The 16,459-nt window shown below is 38.3% G+C and overlaps 1 long non-coding RNA gene across 1 annotated transcript; it reads left to right on the top strand.

Moving 5' to 3' along the window:
* Window positions 1-6,127: 6,127 nt before the first annotated feature.
* On the top strand, window positions 6,128-12,716 carry LOC115422943 (uncharacterized). The gene is made up of 3 exons (XR_003935895.1): window positions 6,128-6,225; window positions 11,360-11,452; window positions 11,937-12,716. It is a non-coding gene; the product is annotated as an uncharacterized LOC115422943 (long non-coding RNA).
* Window positions 12,717-16,459: the final 3,743 nt, after the last annotated feature.

Here is a 16,459-nt window from a genome sequence, read left to right as displayed (position 1 = left end):
GGGTTAAAAAAATGTAAAATGAATGATTATTTGATATGTATGATTAGGGCTGACCTTGATTTACAAAAATAAAATCAAATTAGAGCAGAAAAATAAAACAATATAGTTTGATTTATAGATGTCCAATTTTCACACACTTGGGGACAGATGCTAGTATTTTGTACATTTGACCTAGCGACAAAAATAATAATGGAAATTTACCAATGTTGCTGTTAATCATTGACATATGCCAGGCTGCAAAAAAAAACCAAAAAAAAAAAACAAAAAAAAAAAACTGATCCATTTTTTATGTAGTATTTTGAAAAAAAAAAAAAAATCATATTTTGTGTTTTTTTGCATCAAAAAATTTAGTGACCATACCTGCTGCCCCGGGTTGGACCCACTGTGCACCGGGGAGGGAGTGGAGGAAGGTGGGGGTGGGCCCCCCAGATGTTGGTGCTTCCCCTGGTGTCTGGGGGAGGCGTTGTCTCATGGACACCAGTGGGACTATCAGGCTCCTCTCTCCGCAGCTCCGGCTTGGACCTCTGTTCACCAACGGTCCCGGTGCTTGGAACCCGGGACGGGCATGTTCCTCCCCGCGACTTTGGCATACACCGAAGCGGCACACCCGGACACACCCTCTGAGCGAATCAGAGGAAAGAGCAGCGGCCCGGTGAGGAGCCAGCTGTTCATCCACGCAGGTGTCATAGCTTCGGTTGAATACGGGGGGAGTCACCCTGTCCACACCTGTCCAAGGCTGCCGGTTTGGCAGCGCTGCGATGCCGCGGCCGTGTTTAGCTGGTCACCGAACCGGATCGTGGCCTTGATGGGTTCGAATGTCTTTAGGGGCATGGTGGAGCCAAACACAGACCGGCCGGTCCGTTTGTCCCACATGCTGCGGGTTGCCTGGTGGTGGAAGCGGTATACCCCGCCGGGCGGAAGTGGCCCAAATACGCACTCATATGCGGGGTCACTATCGGTCCGGTTCCGGTCGGAGCGTTTTCCCTGGAGGTTGGTCTAATCCACGGTCATCTGGACTATGTCGTCAGTGAGACAGAAATGGAAAACCGCCTCCAGGCTCCTTATCCGGGACACAGTATACGGTGGACCAGGTAAAGAGCACCGGCGGTCACCCCGGTGTCCATGAGAAAACAGCGGAGCGGCGCACGGCATCTCCCCGCTCCTCGACATCCCTCCCCCACGTGAACCCCCTCCCCCCGTGCTAAAATCTGGTTCCATCGTGTCAGGTACGTGATGCAAAGTCAGAAATGCCCATTTGTTCTAAAGACCCATTGGGTCTTCAAACCTACCTGCAGTCGCAGGTTTGTAAACGCATTCAGATTTTGCTTCTGTTCATGTGTTTTTGAAGTGTTGCTATAAATGTCCGCCGTTGTTCCACCTCAGTGCTGTGGAATACTTGTGTGTATGGGGCTCTCTGCACATGTGTGCAGTGTGTGGTTCATAATAATAAAGTAGAACAGGGATTTGGATCTTTTGTAAAAAAAAAAATAAATAAATAAAAAAAATCTACACATGACATGGAGTGACTGAACAACAGTGCACCTTGAAGGCTTCATGCGCTTTTTACACATAAGGCCGTAGTCTTATAATGTACACACCACGCATGTGCACACACAGGTGCATTCACATGCACACGAATTCACCCCCCCACACACATAAAAACACCCTCTCAGAGCTTTGGTGAAGAGGGGAACAGGGAACAATAGACTGCCATCTAATGGGAAAAAAACATGCAATTTCTTCCTCTTCCAAATATGGTAAAAGTGACGTCACAGGGTAGAAACATGGTTGATAAGTTAATTTAGACCCTCACCTCTCAAATGGAGCTCAGATATCAGTAAAACCATGATATATGCCTTAATGGCTTACGGATCAAAAACAGTGGTTATAATGGAAGAAATAGTGCGTTTTTGGCACACTTGGGAGACATGCTAGTCCTGTAATTTTCTTTTGTTTACAATGTGCAAATTTTAGTTGGTGGCTAGAATTTTAAAGATCGTGCAAAAATGAACAACTTTTAAATTCTAACCTTATTTAAATTGTGAAAAATAATATGAAGTTTTTTAATGCAAAGTGCAAAGTGTACGAAAAAAGCGCACCTGGATACCGGAGGGTTAAGTGTGCAGAAATTTGAAGTAGGCTATGTTACTCTATTGTGTTCACTGTTAAGTGTCAGTTATTAGTTGAAGTAGAGGAGAATGACTAACAGTGTTACATGACATGACATGAAAAGCTATTTAAATTTGTTTGAGAATATAAGTTTAAGTGATCTTGCAACTTATGAGCCTCAAATTTCACATCTGGTGAAATCTGTATGTTATTTGTCATCGTTTTACTCTCGTTTTCCTTATCATCTCTACTTTCCACAGATTTAGATAATGATATGATTATATAATGTAAGAAGTTAAAGCTATGCTTTAGATGTGGCTCAAACCCAGGGACAAGGACTTTTTTTTTGCTGTAACCAATAAATTACCAAGCAGATTTACGTTACTGCTCCACACTGTAAATTCTAACATGTGGTTTTCTTAAAAATTCTGAGTTAATCCATCGTAGTTTTTTTCAACTTGTTACTGACATTCATTTTAATTAAGTTACATGCACTTAGAAGTTGAAAAAGTTCAGCCAACTCAGGATTTTTAAGTTGGGTTAATATAAAATTTCAAATTTAGCGGGAGGGGCCCTTTGTAAAACGAGTCAGACATGCGCAGTTCGGCTCTGAACTTATTTCCAGAATTTTGCCCGGGCAAAGAAGATCAAGGAGCAGCAGGACGTCATTGAAACGGTGGTCGTAATTATTGTGATTCTTGAGCTATCAACGCTTAATAGGTGAGTATTTTTTTAACCCTTTCACATATGAACATTTATCTTTTCATTACTGAGTACGAGGTTTATTAGTTTTTAGTCAGGGGTTAAGCTAGCTTAATTTGATATATTGCTTGGCGACAAATTCTGAAATTTTGAGGGTAAATAAGTTCACTGGCAGGGAAAATGTGTTCAGAAATAGTAATTTAGCCAAAATATTATAATCGTTCTGTAATAGAACGTGTGTTTGTCTAGTACAGGGGTCGGCAACCTGTGGCTCTGGAGCTGCATGCGGCTCTTTGATCCCTCCGCTATGGCTCTTTGCACCTCCCCACACCAGATGAACACATGAGAACTTTTCGGTAAACCGTTAAAAAATGACTGAGCTTGGAGTTGTTGACACTGTTTTTGCATCTCCTGATGCTGCTATCACAGAACCAAAGCAATCTAATTCACATAAATGCAGGGCAGTATTTTGGCACTGTGCCAGATAAGATGTGTGGCGTTTGGGCTGCATTCACACAACTCATGGAAAAATTAGCACCGACTTGTGAAAATGAAGCAAACAGCAGCAAACTGGAAAACTGTAAGTCTAAAATTACACATTAGTATCTGCCTCCAAAAGTTATCATTAAGTGTTCAGCAAAGAGTGAAAATATAGCACTCTTTAGCGCGAACAGTATCATATCAGAAGTCTGAAATTTCCAAGTTGGAGTCAGGAATTCCAAGGGTTCATAAATGCAGCATCCATGCCTTGTGTTTTGTTTCCTCGCCGAGGTCAAGTCCAGCGTCTTTATTTTCAGACTTCAAAATGTATGTTCTCCCCATATTTGCATGGATTTCCGCCAGGTACTCTGGTTTCTTCCACCATTAAAACATGCCTCTAATTCTCTAATAAATGTGGAGGGTTGTGTCAGCAAGGGCATCCAACCTAAAAACGTGTGCCAGTTTAATCATGCTAATCACTTTGTTGTGGCGATGCCAGAAGGCAGCAGCCGAAAGGAAAGAAGAAGAAAATGTTTTTATTGCAGAAATAAAATGTGGTTTTCTCCACAGCTATTCATTACCTCCGCCAAGGAGGTTATGTTTTTGCCAGGGTTTGTTTGTTTGTCTGTCTGTCTGTTTGTTTGTCTGTCCGTTAGTGTGCAACATAACTCAAAAAGTTATGGACAGATTTTGATGAAATTTTCAGGGTTTGTTGGAAATGGGATAAGGAAGAAATGATTAAATTTTGGTGGTGATCGGGGGTGGGGGGGGGCCCACAGGGGGGCCCATTTCCAACAAACCCTGAAAATTTCATCAAAATCTGTCCATAACTTTTTGAGTTATGTTGCACACTAACGGACAGACAAACAGACAGACAGACAGACAAACAAACAAACCCTGGCAAAAATATAACCTCCTTGGCGTGGGGGTGCCCACGGGGGGGGCCACTGATCAGCCTTGGCGGAGGTCTGCGCTCTCCGAGTGCTTCTAGTTCATAAATGTAACAGAATGTAGTTTTTTTAAGGTAAAAATGACATATGCAGTCATAGGCTTGTTCGGTATACCGGTACTAAATTGGTACCGGGGTACTAAGGCATTTAAAACGGTACTATACAGCGCTTGGATGGGACCGGTATCTTTTTTTTTTTTTTTTGGATGTCACTGTGTTATGTCAGCGCATTGTAATTTGAGCCGATGCTAATGTGCTGCAGACAGCGCTGTGAGGAAATAAAGTGCCTCCAAAGTTCAACTGTCCTCCTTTTTCCACATCACGCTGTCAGGGCTCATGTTTCAGACGCTTGCTTATGCTGCGTTTCCACTACGTGGAACCAGCTTGACTTGGCTCAGCTCGACTCGACTCGGTATTCCTGGAGACCGTTTCCATTACAGGATGGTACTGACTTTACAGTACCTGGTCGTCATAGCGATGCGGCACGTTATTTCCGTGTCGTCTACTCAGAGAGTTGCTGAAAACTCGCTCGTTGCATGTTGTCTCGTCTGAATTTTTATGTCGGCCACCAAAGACTGAATCTCCTTGACCAACCATGATGTAGTTTTGTGCTGTTATCGTGTGTTAATGTACCGCTATATTTACTGTCAACTTTTGCATCTGTTTTTTTGTAAAACAGCGGGTCACAGAGAAAACTGTGTGACCAATCAGTGGTCTGCAGTGTTATACGTCACGGTTTAGTATCGCTTGGAACCTCAGCGGAGTTGATACCAAAAAAATAGTACTGGGTACCAGATTCCAGGTCCTTTTTCGTAGTGGAAACGCAAAAAGGCCGAGCCAAGTCAAGTCAAGCCGGCAATACATTGGTGGCACTTTATTTCCTCACAGCGCCATCTGCAGCACATTAGCATCTAGCAACAATGCAGAGTTTGGCACAGAACACACTTCCTCCCTTCACAATAAAAGCACTCCGTACTCCATCCTGTTAGTCAGCATGGATAAATCCTTCTATAAATGGGCAGCACAGAAACATTGCTTCCAAAAGCATGTCTGGCCAAGGGTGGAAACACTTCCAACTGGAAAAACACCTGAAGGAGGGAGAAGGGACGGAATGTTAAGAGAAAAGCCAGAGATTTTGCTGCTGCAGTTGCTAAGCTTATTTTAATTTCAATTCACTTTATTTGTTTTCATTGTTCTAACTTAATATTTTTATTTATTCACACTGACTGTTCTAAAATTGTTTTTTGAGTGCAATAAGAAAATGTTTGTGTTTTGAATCATATTTTTTAATTTTATTTATTTTAAAATTGTGTTGTCTGTGCATAAGAAAAGCCTGTCTTTGTGGTATTTTATTAGTTATCGTTACAGTTACAGTTACAAGATTTTCTATTAAAATTAAGTCAGTAATGACATTTATTGTGTTTTCTTTTTATTTGGAGAAGTATTGAAAAGTATCAAAATACAGTTTGGTACCGATATCAATATCAAAATGTTGGTATTGTGACAACACTATGTAGTCATATGTTCATGCCAGTTTGTCAAAAGGATTTTGTGGCTCTTTGTGTTTTCTTTTATGCGGTAAATAGGCCCAGTTATACTGTAACGTTATACTGTAAAACATTTCACATGGTAAAGTCATTAAACTCAATTTTATGTACCTGTTTTGGAATTGAAGTTACTGACTGGCATAGTCAGTCTCCTATATTATTCTTTATGTCGCTCATGTCAAGGGTATAACTATTTACAATAAAGAAAGGGAACTTGACTTTGTGCTAAATGAGCCTGTGTCATATTTTTTCAGTTGCACTTGGCAGAACATGTGAGATGAGGTGATATTTGGTCATGTTTGAAATTGCATCTCTGTTTTAATATAAATCTGTGCTTTGTGTTTTAAAAAGCGTCTTTACATGTTCGCATTCTTCCCTCCCCATTCAGGCTCAAGTGAACTTGTGACCAAATCACTTATTCCATAATCAGTGCAAAAGGTCGGTACAAATTGCATTACATAATACAAAATAAATTGCACTGTGTTTTTAGTTATTTTATGTCTATATGTTTTCTGTATCTTTAGTGTGTGGGGGGTTCTTAATGCATGAGTGTGGTTTTAAACTTTGTCTACAGCTGTGACAAAAGATCCATTTCTGTTTTTATTTGATACAGACAATAACGTTATCTATCAATCATGTATTGTCATGTTGCATTTCTATTTGTTTTATGAGTATTACCACAGTTGAATAACAACAAAAATAAACCAGTTTGAGAAATTTTAAAGAAATGCATTAACTACCTTGAGAATTCCCCCAAACATACTTTCTGTGCAGAATTCAGTTAAATCATCCTCTCACTGAAATTAAAATGTTCATATTCCAAAACAAGATGCTGTGCATCTTTTTATAGTCAGGAAAGTGCAGTGGTTTTATTGTGCTCAGTACTTATAAAGTTTTTATTTTATTTATTTATTTATTTATTTATTTTTTTCAGATATAGAAAGCATATCAAGAACTTCCCATGCAGTGGGCCTGTAAGTATTGCACATTTTGCACTGAAAAGAGAGGCTACTTACTAAGCATTACCGCCTAAAACATGGATGCCATACTCTGATCTCACCACTCTCTTGCCTTCATGGTGAATGTTTATGCACCTTTAAATCTTTTAACGCACTCAAGGTACACTTATCAACTTGGCACGCTCCAAAAGATTTAGGAAAAGTTGGTGAAACTGCTTTTCACTGTCAGCTGTGCAACTTTGTGGAACCTTGCACTGAAGCTGAGTTCTTCACACATTTGCGAAGACATTTGAAGCTAAAGCAAAAGGTTACTTGTCCATATCAAAGCTGTAACTTCCAGAGCAATGTTTATTCCACCTTCAATGCACATAAATGCAAAGAGCATCAAATGCACAATGAAATGTCATTCAAACCTGAATTTTTTTCAGACCGTGCATTAGAAGATCTCCCTCTTAATTTGAATGTACACCCTAATGACAGTGTCCTTGAAGCCGATGATGTTGAATTTGAGGTTACAGAGTTCAGCAAAGATGTAATTGACTTGGAGGATCAGTTGGAACATAATGTTGCTGCTCTTTTTCTAAAAATGGCATCACTTCTTAATATCTCTGAAAATGCTCTGCAAGAGGTAATAGAACAGATCAACCAAATTTATTTGCTGTCACAACCATTGTTACATTCCTCAATTCAAAGAATACTCCGCCATCATCATGGTGATATTGATGACTCTTTAGTGAGTGAGATAGCTAAAGTAGTTACTGATAATAATGTATTCCTGAAACTCACTTCTACTGGTGGATCACTGTCAACTGTTAGCAAGCGGACATCATGTATTTCAAGAAAATTCCCTTTGATAATGCCTGTTGAGTTTGTGCTGAAATATGACAAACAGACAGCTGTGTATGTCCCCATACTAAAAATGCTACAGACATTGTTAAACAATGGAGACGTTTTGGAGAAGGCCATGTCACCTGAGAAGAATGTATCCCAGGGATACAAATCTCACAGGGATGGTTGTCACTTTAAAGGAAATGCCCTCTTGACAGAGGAAGAGTTTAGGATTGCCCTTTGCTTGTATATAGATGACTTTGAGGTGGCTAACCCCTTGGGAACCTCGGAAAAAAAAGCACAAGCTATGCACTGTCTATTGGGTACTTGGCAATCTGCACCCAAAATATTGCTCCTCTCTTCATTCCATACAGCTTGCTCTGCTTTGCAAGGTCAAAAACATCAGAGACTATGGTTATGGTGAAATTCTTCACCCCCTCATTCAGGACCTTGTTTCTCTTGAGCAACATGGAGTATATATCAAACAGTTAAGAACTAGCATAAAAGGCACTGTATTATTTGTCGCAGCAGACAATGTAGCTGCCCATTCTTTGGGAGGATTCTTTGAAAGCTTCACTGTTAGTCAGATGTGCAAATTCTGTATGGCCAAGCGTGAGGAAATACAACACAAGCAAGTGCAGACAGGCTCATTCCAACCAAGAACAAAAGAAAATCACGAGAGACATGTACAAGATATTTTGCAGGATTCCACTATGGCTCAGCAGTATGGTGTGAAAGGAAGCTGCCCACTGAGTGAAAGCTTGGAGCACTTTTATGTCATCAGTGGTTTCCCCCCAGACCTTCTACATGATCTTCTAGAGGGTGTGGTACCAATTGAACTGACCTTGTGCTTGAAGGCACTGATATCAAAGGGATATTTCTCACTTGACTCCCTGAGTGTGGCTATTAAGCAGTTTCCATATACATTTTCAGATAGAACTAACCAACCACAGCTCGTCCCAAAGAACTTTTCCTCCAAGGGAACTATTGGAGGAAATGGTCATGAAAATTGGACACTTCTCCAACTTCTGGCACTACTGATTGGTCACTATATTCCTGAGGGAGATGAAACTTGGGAGGTTTTAATGATTTTAAAACATGTAGTGGAATTATCTGTGTCCACAAGCTTTACAGAGGAGTCAGTGTACTATCTTGAATGCAAGATCACAGAACATAGAGCTTTGTTGCAGAAAGTGTTCCCAAATGAAAAACTACGACCAAAGCAGCATTACATTGAGCACTACCCTAATTAATTCAAACATTTGGTCCATTAACGGATGTGTGGACAATGCGTTTTGAAGGAAAACACAAGTTTTTTGAAAAAGTAGTACATCACACTCTCAATTTCAAAAACATACCCCTTACCCTAGCACAAGAAAATGATAGCCTTCCATTTAGCATCCACCTCTTTTTTTAAACCATCCATTGAAATCTTTAAAGTCTGATGGTTTCCACTTTTCCTGAAAATGTTCAGCACTTTCTCTACAACAGCAATGCCCAGCAGAACACAGTGCTTGTGGCATCTTCTGTCTGTATAGATGGCATTAAATACAGTGCTGACATGGTCATTTTGGTTGGATATTGCTCTGGCCTTCCAGAATTCAGACAAATAGTGAAGATTGTGGTAATCAATGCCAATGTAATTTTTGTCTGCAGACTGATGGCCTCATGGTATCATGAGCATCTTAGAGCATATGAGCTCTGTAGCAGCCATTCGTCCACCCTCTCGGTCACCCAGATCTCTGAACTAAATGATGTGTTTCCCCCGTCACTTTACAGAGTTTGTGGAAAAGATCTTGTTACTTTGAAAAGGTACATTGTATGTTGAGTGATGCCTACAATGAAATATATAAACTAATATATTTCTCCCATATTCTCAGGAGCTGTCAAAATGAACCAAAAGTTGCTGCTTAGAGTTGTCGTCAATGAAGAGGATATAAGGAAAGTAACTTTAAATGAAAGACCAGATTCCATTGAAGATTTTATTGTGAAACTGAAAGAAAAACTGTTGCTGCAGTATGACTTTAAACTACAATATGAAGATCAGGACTTCAACAATGCCCTCTGCAATCTGACTGATATAGCAGATTTGCCTGAAAAGGCTACAGTGAAAATCATCCCTCTTGTGACTCTTACTTTAACAGCCCTGCCACCAACCCCAACTTCAGACACTGACTACAGCACAGCAGAGACTGAGATCCTATCAACTGATGGATCATCACCAAAGTTGAGACAAAGATGGCCAGAATTCTTTGATATACCTAATTTTGCAGTTGATGTAGCATACAAAGTTAGACAGGGAGATCTTGCCTTTATGAAAGATGGAACACGAATTATTCCAACACGAGATATGAAGCATGACATACTGGAAAGACTTACTGAGGCCATGTACACGTATAAGGCTTATCCTGAAGGTGAAGACTTCAGCAGTGTTGCAAAAGCACTGATTAGCAAGCACCCTGGCCTTGCTGAGCCTGGTTCTCAGCCGGGATGGTATGGCTGGAAGAACAGTCTTAAATTTAAGATGGCCAGCTATTGAACTAAGATTAGAAAAGCTGGATGTGAGGATGTCAAAATCAATGGTGGTAAAAGGAGTAAAGTCAACCCAGAGGGAGAACCCTCAAACAAGAACATTAAACGTCCAAAAAGGGGTGAAGCAAATTATCTCCTAAATATACCTGAAGGTCATGATGAAACAAGCCTTGAAAATTACAGAAAGGTTCTCATTGAGGAAATGAAGAAAAAAGCACCAAATGGAACTCTTGTCTCAAAATTAATGGACCAAACATTCCCACTACGCAGACGGGAGATAGTTACAAAGGAGCCTGCAGTACAACACATGGTTGAACGATGGCCAGCACTGTTCACGGAAGGTCAGGTATGCCACAATCAGAATCATGTAGCCAAAAATGTCATTGCAGTTGTTTGAAGATTAACCATCATTCTTTTCTCAAGTATTTTTAGTACCCAAGATTTATTGTTACAAATCAGTATTTTATGTTGTTAAATTGGCACTATATAACTTTGTGGAAGACATTTTGAAAATTCTAAAATTATAATTTGGAAATATTTGACCTTGTACAAACCTAGACCTCGTACAAAACATTTTTTTTTTTTTTTTAATCAAATAACTGAGAAAACCAACTAACCTTAAAAGACAACATAGTTTCATATTGTCAACAGGATCTTTGGCAGGGCTGCTACCTTCTATACCCTCAGTGTTTTGATGATATTATTTTACTTCCAGGTTGACTTGTTTTATTGGTTTTGGAAAAATACATATTTCAGAGTTTGTATGATAACTTACCCAAAACTACAATTGCACGTTTTAAGAAAGTTTTAGTTCAAAGTTGTTTAAAAATTGTATATTTTTAGCAGGCTTGAAGTGTAACTGAAATGTCTTTGTTGTAAATAACCCCCCACCCCCTCTACTTTTTCCAGATATATGCTGAATTTAAAAGAATTGCCAGTCAGAATCTTGAGGGAGACTTCTTTGAGGCTCTTGACCAGCATACTGCACATTTCATTAAGCTCTTCAAATCCAAACAGGGAACCACTGGACAGAAACTGACAGTTACTGCAGGGGGTCAACTTGGTGGTACGTAATTTTATTCAACATCTTTAAAGAAATCCTTAATGTCATATACAGTATTGGCACTTCTTCCAAAGACTTTCCAAAATTAGAGCCTTTCCCACCCAGATTATTCAAACGATTTCACTCACTGTCTGACATAAATTTTGCTTTATAAATTTGTCTTTAAGATGTTCTTCTATTTTAGAATTAGACCTCAGATGTCACTGCACTCCGCTCTGTTGTTCTCAAAGGCATTCCCATTTTACTTGGTGATGACTCCAGTGGATTGTACATGACATGCTTTGTAAGTACTTGTATATAAAAAAACTGTTTAACTAAATTTATTTTTAAAAAAAACATAACCAGTACTCATGCAAATTAGTGCAACAATGACACTATGCCAACATGATATAGGTCTGTCAGTTTCTGTACAGTGACACATGTTTTGTGCCCATATTTCTCCACAATTCATGATAACTTTCTGAACACTGTAATTGAAAATGAAAGTTTCACTGTCCATCAATTAATTTTAAATTATAGGAGCAGGAATCTACAGTGGAAAGTCAGTGTCATTGGTCAGAAATATTTTCACTTGTATGCTTCTGAAGCTTTTGTATATTTATGCCATATGCATTTCTGTGGCTACAGTATTTACAATGCAGCATGAAAGCATATTAAACCTTGTGGCCTAGCAAATACATAATCACGGAAATTAGTGTTTACAAGAAGAGCATATCTAAAAAGATGTAGATGTAATTTGCTGTTATACATTCTTTCTTTCTTTGCAGGATACAGCAAAAGATGAGGCCCTGGCATCTGTCACAGTTGGCGTACTAAGTGTTCTCAGTGAAGACAGTCCTCAGGAGGGTCCAAGTTCAATGCACCTTCAGCCCATCTCGACTGTCATTGTACTTGAGGGAGGTATTGTTGTCAACAATATTAAAGACTTTCCTTGGGCAGTTTGCTTGTTGTTTGGACTTGCATATGCTTTGCATTTGGATTACCCAAAATTTATGGCAAACACATTCAAATTCATCCAAACTGTGATGCTTGGATTGGGGAACAAAACCCTCCCAGCAAAACTGCTCACTCTGAAAAACAAGCTTTTGGAGTAGTGAAGAGTCATGAGCTATCCAGTAACATGAGGTAACCTTGAGAGAATACTAAGATACTCTTGTGAGAGAAACGTGGAAATATTATGCACTTTGTTATAAAAAATGTTAGGCCATTTTTTGAAATGTTCTTATGGGTAGCTAAATTCTTTGTCAAATTTCACTCAGTGAGTTTTGTGAAATGGTGCTGGTTAATTTTTAGTTCACTGGAATGGTTTTACAGTGGTTGCAATAGTACGCCCCTGTGGCTGCAAGCGTTGATTGCTCATTGTATTTTTTTTAAGTAAGACATACAAGGCAAGAACAATTTGCCAGAAATGACTCAGGCCAATATTGTGCATTGTTCCATCTATGCCCTGAAGAAAATGTGTTGGCCCTTGTCAAAAAGTAAGACTTTATTTGGGTGAAAAAAATCACAGCAGCTCAATGAAACAAACACATTTTAGTCAATGGCTTTCATCAGCTGAAACATTTCACTGAGCTGCTGTGATTTTTAACACAACTAAAGTCTTACTTTTTGTCGAGTGCTGACACATTTCCTTCATGTGTTTATTCGTTGAGTTGGCACTGATATCTCATATTTTCTCAGAGTGGAATATACATATGTCTTCATTATGTTCTGCAGTTCAATACCACAACGTTGTTGGTTAGTTGGTTGAGCTAATGTTTTATTGTTGAATCTATACAATGCTGATATTTAAGTACTGAACGCTGTACTCTTGAGGCTGAACAATAGATTAAATTCATATTGCTGTTGTAGTAGTGTAACAGTACAACTTTGGGACAATTTAAAATGATCTTAAAAATGCCTTTCAATCACTGGATGTAGAACAAACCTTTTATCACAAATTGTAAGGTTGTTACAAAAGACTTAGCCTTGCTTTGTATTTCAAATACATATTTACATTTTAAATTGGATAATATTTATACTATAAACATCATCAGATGGTAAAACAGCAATATTATACAAATCTATTATTCAGCCAGGATTGGTCCAAATTAAAATTTTGGTTGAGCTACTTTTGGCAATTCGAAAATAAATGTTACAATCCTTGTAAATCATTTGCAATGCCTTTTTTTGGATTATTATACTTAACACAGCATGTTTACAGAATTAAGTGTTATAATTGTTTACTGACAATTTGTTAAAATAGATGGGCTTGTCTTATTTAGGCAATCCTTAAAAATGAAGTTAAACATAAGCTGCATTAACTAAAAAAATTATGCTAGCTCATTTTCTTAAAATAATGAAGTTAAATCAGCTTTAAAAAGTGAGTTACCTCAATTTGATTATTTTTAAGTGAACAGTACTTAAAATAGTCAAGTTGTTGTTAAGTTGCATGAACTTAAAGGTTTTAAGTATTGCACACTTAAAATGATGAAGTTAGGTTACTCACTTATTTTAAATTGACTTAGCTTAGGTTTTTTAAGGCAATGAGTTTGCATAATTTTTTTTAGTTAACCCAGCATATTTTATTTTACAATGCAGCATAACATAAACTGTACTTACCACAAAATCAATAACCCTGAAATTTCCTTTCATAAATCACACTGAAGCCTCATGCCATGGTATAACCTCTCTGCACATGGTTTACAATGGGCTCTCTCCTTTAACATATAGAATAATAATCCACTAGTGGCTGGAGCCAATGATTTTCAAAGGACAATTCAGCATCTGGCACAGCCTTATTTTAATAGTAGAACTGAAAAATTAACCAAATGAGCTAAAGGTTTCCTTCACCTTGTCAGTGACATTGACTAAAGGCTACAAAGCTTCAAGCCTATCCAGGCAGCCACACTGTTCCTTTGTGGACTTTGGGAAAGGTGCATTTGTTCAGATTTTGTTCAAGACAGATGCAGACTCGGCTTTTCTTTTTTTGTAATAATTTAACATACTACTGTACTATACCAGCAGGCTAATACATCCAAACCTGAGAAATCCAATTTGTCTGTATGCTGTTGCCAGTGATGATCATAAATCCATTTGTTCCCTTTTGATCTATTTGCATTTTGTCAGTCTTTTAGGTCACTTCCAAAAATAGTCTCCACCAGCTTCTTAGAGAAAGCTGCTGTCATTGTGTCTTGGTAAATGTCAGTGAAATGCCAAGTTTCTCAGATATTTTCAAGGCAACACAGCAGATTTTGATCATCTTACCTGATTTATTCATACAGAAATAATAAATATCTTACTCCTGTGTGTCCTAAACCAAATGTCAGTAAAAGGTAAAGTGAAGTGCAGCAGAATGGTGATTTTATATTCACTAATATAAAGTATATGATTCAAGATACAGCGGACTTGTGGGATAGATTGACAGGACTTAAAAAAATCATAGTAAAGATTTGTTTTAAAATTCTGATACATCTCTAAAATCACTGAAAGAATGTGCAATCCTGTTACAAGTCTTGATTTAAATCTTGAAGAATTTGGCTTTAAGTGGAATATTTATCTGGAAAAATCATGGTTTACTGTGGGTGGTAAAATCCTCTGACACTGTGTTTGATAGCAGCATAATACCTAGCAGGGCCGTAGCCTGGGTTTGCAAAGTACAGAAGTTCATAAAGCACATGCAGAGCACACGCCAAAATGATTTGATCTATCGCAGAATAGAATCTTTTAATGGTATTTAAAGTGAAAATCACAAGCTCTGGAAAAAAAATATGTATGGGTCAGTAAGAGTAAGAGTAATTAAAACCTGTTTGATAGTTTCATTTGCCCAAAGCAATGGGGAAAAAAACTCCATTAACTCCATTAACCATGCTGTGTGTGTTCCACCTTACAGCCCCTATTCCCTCTATCATCCTCCATTCTTTCTTGCTCACTGTCTCCCTCTTTGTCCATCTCTTTATCATGCAACTGACTAGACTTCTTTACCAGAAATCCATCTAATGTATTCTGTTTCAGTCATTTTGACATGTTAGCTCTCTGCAGCTTTTTCTCTGGGGGATGGGTAATATTACATTCAGATTATTATTAATGAACTGATGCCTTGCTGAATGATTAGAGCATTAAAGTAAGTGTGAAGCATGTATTTTTGGGATATTTGTAACCCAATAGGCTCTGCTATCAACACTTAGGCTAGCTGTATTAATAACCTCTCTAAATTTGCGATTGAAATGTTCCTATTGACACTATTTTGAATGACCCCATAATAATTTTGCATTCACTCATATAGCGCAGTGCTGTCAAACATCCTGTATCCAAATCGAGGCTAATAATTTCTACATGTTTCAGCCCTCTATCTTTAACATCACAGCAAAATAGAATTACTATGTCAGAACATTTCTTACATATATTGCTTTGGCTTATTAAATGATTTATTTAAGTTCATGAACAAGCAGCAGTTTATAAACAAACCTTTCCTTTTAATGGGGAAGTTCCATTTTTTACAAATTTGACCTTATTTCTGGCATGAATTATGATCACTTGGTGTCATTTGGAGCCCTTTGAAATATTGAGATTGATTGAGAGCCACGTACGTATATCCATGTAAATGGGAGTGGACGGGGCGCCACTAATGCAGCCTCTAAACTGCTGTTTTTAACACACTGTCAGTGTCCAAAATGCCATCACACTTCAGAGTGATGGGATAGAGTGAGACAGGTCTTGACATCTAAATAAAAGCACCGATAACTTCCGAAAAATATACAGTGTTTATTTAAAACATTTACAAAGTCATGCATCACTGTTCTGAGATCCTGGGGACTAGCTGCAAGATGTAAGATGATAAATAGAATTTTAAAATGATAAACTATAAAACATATATACCCCCACACACACATTTCCCAAAACTAACAGCTGTAATAGCCTATGACTGGAATGATACCCTAGATATGCTGTGTGATTTTGGTGGCAGTAGCTGAAATAAGAATGAAGCAATTGACAATTTATCGATGACAGTCCCTAAAATCACTTCTAAATGCAGACTGCTTGGCTAGTTTGGATAAGAAGCGGTTTGTTCTGTTGCACAAGAAATCCGCAATCTGTTTTTCCTTACTACAGTAAGCAAGAGCTGTGTAGTGTGTTATAACACCATTTCTCAGATGATTTATTGAAGCACAAACTTAGAATCTGTCTATTTCTTGCTAACTTTACCGAGCTCCAAAGCTATGTTGAATTCAGGTCGGTACATTTTTATAAAGAATCTTATAAATAAAATCCCTGTACCCCTCGGAAGTTATCAGTACTTTTATATTTATGT

This window comes from Sphaeramia orbicularis, chromosome 7 (genome assembly GCF_902148855.1).
Source record: "Sphaeramia orbicularis chromosome 7, fSphaOr1.1, whole genome shotgun sequence".
NCBI lineage: Eukaryota > Metazoa > Chordata > Actinopteri > Kurtiformes > Apogonidae > Sphaeramia > Sphaeramia orbicularis.
The sequence above is the reverse complement of the archived record's forward strand: the minus strand, read 5'-3'. Positions and strand labels throughout refer to the sequence as shown.